This window comes from Chiloscyllium plagiosum, unplaced genomic scaffold (assembly GCF_037043375.1).
Source record: "Chiloscyllium plagiosum isolate Xiang-an unplaced genomic scaffold, Cpla_swu_hap1 HiC_scaffold_10, whole genome shotgun sequence".
Classification (NCBI taxonomy): domain Eukaryota; kingdom Metazoa; phylum Chordata; class Chondrichthyes; order Orectolobiformes; family Hemiscylliidae; genus Chiloscyllium; species Chiloscyllium plagiosum.
Genome location: NW_028270148.1, coordinates 78,988,468 through 78,994,467, shown reverse-complemented (window position 1 = coordinate 78,994,467; position 6,000 = coordinate 78,988,468).

Here is a 6,000-nt window from a genome sequence, read left to right as displayed (position 1 = left end):
GAGGCAGCACTGCTAACCATTGAGCCTTGCTAAATGGGGAAGAATACAGGAAATTAAATGTTTACTGTCCCCTGGCCTAACCCCTCAAGTTCTAAATGAGTCTTGCATCTCATCGTATTATAGCAGAGGATTTTAATTGTATAATAGATCCTACAGTAGACAGATTGAATAAAGGCCCTGATATCTCCTTCACAATCTAAACAACTAAGGGATTTGTGTGTTGAACTAGGACTGGTGGATGTCTGGAGATGCCTTCACCCTACAAGCAGGGAATTTACATTTTTTTCCACCCACATAAATGTCATACCAGGATTGATCTCTTTTCAACTCTTGCAGTGCATTTGGGCTCGGTGGTGTCATGTACAATTGGCTACTAGCTCTGATCACGTTCCAGTTACCTGATGGTCAAGAGTAAGGACACTATAGTAGGTTTGGGACATTGGTGATTGGATCCCTTCATCCTTAGGGATAGCAAGTTTACTGAATACTTTTCTAATGAATTCAGGGTTTTTCTGGACATTAATTCAGGCTCAGCCAGTAATCCATCCATTCTCTGGGAAACTGCTAGGGCCTATGCTAGGCAGTCAGTCATTTCCTATTCTGCGAGTAAGAAACAGCAGAAGGGTGAGCAGCAATGTTTGCTTGAAACACAGCTGAAGGCATACTTTGAGAGACCCTTGCTGGCTAAGTTACAGAAGATCACAACGCTCTGGTCCACATTGAACTCCAAGCTCACACGGACAATTAAGAAGGAGCTTACTTTTGCAAAACAAAAGTTTTGAAAAACAAAGAGACAAACTAGGCAAGTACTTAGCGTATCTTGCCAGGAAAAGGAGTGCTCCTCAAGCCATCACCTTGATCAAGGAAACCTAACCAATGATTCTAAAAGGATTATTGCGACATTTCGGAAATTTTACTCCAAACTGTACCAGTCTGAAAGTGGTGAGGATGGGTGGACTAGGATGGAGTCTTTTCTTTTAGGAATCTGGGCCTCCAGGGTGTGATCCCTGAACAAGAGTCTCTCCATTAATGCCCCATTGTCTGTGAGGCAGCTCCAGAATGGAAAAGCACATCATCCTGATGGACTCCCCAGTGGACTTTATAAGGAATTTATAAGTATATTGTCAGGACCGATGCTTAGTATATTTAATGATTCAGACAGTTGTGACCTCCTTCCGACATCTTTAAGGGAGGAAAGTGTCTTTTTTATCCCTAAAAAAGGGAGGCCCCTGGAGGATTGTGCTTCCTGTAGACCCATCTCATGATTGTTGATTTCAAAATCCTATCCAAGACTCTAGCACTAAGACTGGAAACTGTGCTTCCCTCTATTATGAAGGGGGATCAGACGGGTTTTATAAAGGGCCGCGGATCCTCTAATAATGTCGGGAAGTTGCTTAATATGATCCAAGTATGTTAACAGTGATCAGTACAGGGATTAATGATCTCTTTGAACGCAGAGAAGACGTTTGATCGGGTTGAATGGTTTTTATACTTTAAAGTGGTTTGGCTTGGGTGAGGTCTTTATCAGGAGAAAGTGAGGTCTGCAGATGCTGGAGATCAGAGATGGAAATGTGTTGCTGGAAAAGCGCAGCAGGTCAGCAGCATCTAGGGAACAGGAGAATCGACGTTTCGGGCATTAGCCCTTCTTCAGGAATGAGGAAAGTTTGTCCAGCAGGCTAAGATAAAAGATAGGGAGGAGGGACTTGGGGGAGGGGCGTCGGAAATGTGATAGGTGGAAAGAGGTCAAGGTGAGGGTGATAGGTCAGACTGGGGTGGGGGCGGAGAGGTCGGGAAGAAGATTGCAGGTTAGGAAGGCGGTGCTGAATTTGATGGATTTGACTGAGACAGGCTGGGGGGAGGGGAAATGAGGAAACTGGTGAAATCCGAGTTCATCCCTTGTGGTTGGAGGGTTCCTAGCCGGAAGATGAGGCGTTCTTCCTCCAACTGTCGTTTCGCTGTGGTCTGACGATGGAGGAGTCCAAAGACCTGCATATCCTTGGTGGAGTGGGAGGGGGAATTGAAATGTTGAGCTACAGGGTGGTTGGGTTGGTTGGTCCGGGTGTCCCAGAGGTGTTCCCTGAAACGCTCCGCAAGTAGGCGGCCCGTCTCCCCAATATAGAGGAGGCCACATCGGGTGCAAAGGATGCAATAGATGATATGTGTGGAGGTACAGGTGAATCTGTGGCGGATATGGAAGTTTCCTTTGGGGCCTTGGAGGGAGGTGAGGGGGGAGGTGTGGGCGCAAGTCTTGCACCTCCTGCGGTTGCAGGGGAAGGTGCCGGGAGTGGAGGTTGGGTTGGTGGGGGGTGTGGATCTGACGAGGGAGTCACGGAGGGAGTGGTCTTTGCGGAATGCTGATAGGGGAGGGGAGGGAAATATATCCTTGGTGGTGGGGTCCGTTTGGAGGTGGCGGAAATGGCGGCGGATGATGCGCTGTACATGGAGGTTAGTGGGGTGGTAGGTGAGGACCAGTGGGGTTCTGTCCTGGTGGCGGTTGGAGGGGCGGGGTTCAAGGGCGGAGGATCGGGAAGTGGAAGAGATGCGGTGGAGGGCATCGTCGACCACGTCGGGGGGGAAATTGCGGTCCTTGAAGAAGGAGGCCATCTGGGATGTGCGTTTTTGGAACTGGTCCTCCTGGGAGCAGATGCGGCGGAGTCGAAGGAATTGGGAGAATGGGATGGCGTTTTTACAGGGGGCAGGATGGGAGGAGGTGTAGTCCAGGTAGCTGTGAGAGTCGGTTGGTTTGTAGTAGATGTCCGTGTTGATTCGGTCGCCAGAGATAGAAATAGAAAGGTCAAGGAAGGGGAGGGAGGAATCTGAGACTGTCCAGGTGAATTTGAGGTCGGGGTGGAAGGTGTTGGTGAAGTGGATGAACTGTTCAACCTCCTCGTGGGAGCACGAGGCGGCGCCGATACAGTCATCGATGTAGCGGAGGAAAAGGTGGGGGTGGGGCCAGTGTAGTTGCGGAAGATGGATTGTTCCACATATCCTACGAAGAGGCAGGCATAGCTGGGGCCCATGCGGGTGCCCATGGCTATTCCTTTCGTTTGGAGGAAGTGGGAGGATTGGAAAGAGAAGTTGTTCAGGGTGAGGACCAGTTCAGTCAGTCGAAGGAGGGTGTCTGTGGAAGGGTACTGGTCGGTACGGCGGGAAAGAAAGAAGCGGAGGGCTTTGAGTCCTTCGTGATGGGGGATGGAGGTGTACAGGGACTGGATGTCCATGGTGAAAATAAGGCAGGACGGTGTCAAGGTCCTGTCCCCCTTAGTCCAAGAACTCCCCACCTACGTTCGGGACACCACCCATGCCCTCCACCTGCTCCATGATTTTCGCTTCCCCGGTCCCCAACGCCTTATTTCCACCGCATCTCTTCCACTTCCCGATCCTCCGCCCTTGAACCCCGCCACTCCAACCGCCACCAGGACAGAACCCCACTGGTCCTCACCTACCACCCCACTAACCTCCATCTACAGCGCATCATCCGCCGCCATTTCCGCCACCTCCAAACGGACCCCACCACCAAGGATATATTTCCCTCCCCTCCCCTATCAGCATTCCGCAAAGACCACTCCCTCCGTGACTCCCTCATCAGATCCACACCCCCCACCAACCCAACCTCCACTCCCGGCACCTTCCCCTGCAACCGCAGGAGGTGCAAGACTTGCGCCCACACCTCCCCCCTCACCTCCCTCCAAGGCCCCAAAGGAAACTTCCATATCCGCCACAGATTCACCTGTACCTCCACACATATCATCTATTGCATCCTTTGCACCCGATGTGGCCTCCTCTATATTGGGGAGACGGGCCGGCTACTTGCGGAGCGTTTCAGGGAACACCTCTGGGACACCCGGACCAACCAACCCAACCACCCTGTAGCTCAACATTTCAATTCCCCCTTCCACTCCACCAAGGATATGCAGGTCTTTGGACTCCTCCATCGTCAGACCACAGCGAAACGACGGTTGGAGGAAGAACGCCTCATCTTCCGGCTAGGAACCCTCCCTCCAAGGGATGAACTCGGATTTCACCAGTTTCCTCATTTCCCCTCCCCCTAGCCTGTCTCAGTCAAATCCATCAAATTCAGCACTGCCTTCCTAACCTGCAATCTTCTTCCCGACCTCTCCGCCCCCACCCCAGTCTGACCTATCACCCTCACCTTGACCTCTTTCCACCTATCACATTTCCGACGCCCCTCCCCCAAGTCCCTCCTCCCTATCTTTTATCTTAGCCTGCTGGACAAACTTTCCTCATTCCTGAAGAAGGGCTAATGCCCGAAACATCGATTCTCCTGTTCCCTAGATGCTGCTGACCTGCTGCGCTTTTCCAGCAACACATTTCCATCTGAGGTCTTTATCAGAAGGGTAAGGTTCTTTATAATGACCCTCTTGCTGCAGTTTGCACCAATGATGTGGGGTCAAGCAATTTTAATATCCTTAGAGGCAGTCAACAGGGCTGTCCCTTATCACTAGTGCTTTATCACTAGTGATTGAACCACTGGCAGAGCTATATGTAGGGATCCTTGTATATCTGCTCCAGAAGTGGGGACAAAGTCACATAAGTTTGAATTGTTTGCAGATCATATTCTTATCTTTTTGTCAAACCCAACAGTTTTGGTACCTCATCTGATGCAATGCATTAACTCATTTGGCGGTTTTTCGGATTACAAGATCAACTTTACAAATTTGGAGGCCATGCCAATGGGTGGCCTCTCGAAAATGCCTGGCCCTGAGGGCAAATCTCAGTTTTCCGTCAAATGGTCACAGGAGAGTTTCCTTTACTTATGTATATTCATTACTCCCGTCTTTGATCGACTATTCAAAACCAATTTTAACATAGAACATTACAGTGCAGTACAGGCCTTTTGGCCCTTGACGTTGCAAAAGCCTGTGGAACCAATCTGAGGCCCATTTAAACTACACTATTCCATTCTCATCCATATGCCTATCCAATGACCATTTGAATGCTCTTAAAGTTGGTGAGTATATTACAGTTGCAAAGTTTTGCCCTTTATTCGACAGAATTAAACAAGACCTTCAAAGATGAGAGGTGCTTCTGATCTCATGGTTAGAATGGATAGCCTTCATTAAAATGAACATTCTTCGCCGCCTGCTGTACCCTATGCAGATGCTTACCTTGATCTTTACGAAACAAACATTCAGGAGACTGAATGGCTGGTTCAGGTCTTTCATCTGAATGGCGGCCCCTTATTAGGTTAGATCGCCTACAGCATGGAAACAGGCCCTTTGCCCAACAAGTCCACATCGACCCTCTGAAGAGTAACCCACCCAGACTCATTCCTCTACTCTAAATTTACACTTGACTAATGCACCTAACACTATGGACAATTTGGTATGACCAAATCACATGACCTGCACATTTTTGGGATTGTGGGAGGAAACCGGAGCACCCGGAGGAAACCCATGCAGACACAGGGAGAATGTGCAAACCCACACAGACAGTTGCCCGAGGCGGGAATCGAACTTGGGTTCCTGGTGCTGTGAGGCAGCAGTACTAACCACTGAGTCACTGTGCTGCCCAAGTGCACTCTTAGTGCGGCCTATCAAAATGTTTTATAAAGCTGCAACATCATTTCCTGACTCTTGTATTGCCCCAACCAATAAAGAGCCGGAGATGTGTTGCTGGAAAAGCGCAGCAGGTCAGGCAGCATCCAGGGAACAGGAGAATCGACGTTTCGGGCATAAGCCCTTCTTCAGGAATATAGGCAGTGAGCCTGGAGCGTGGAGAGATAAGTTAGAGGAGGGTGGGGGTGGGGAGAAGGTAGCATAGAGTACAATGGGTGAGACCAATAAAGGCAGACATGCCATGTGCCTTTTTTACTACCCTATCTACTTGTGTGGCCACTTTCAGGGAACTATGGACTTAGGACCCCATAAACTAGCTAAATTACAGCTTCCCCACAGATTGGGAGGAGTGGACCTCCGGGATATTAGAAACTATCAATTAAGCTGATGATTAGATTACTTACAGTGTTGAAACAGGCCC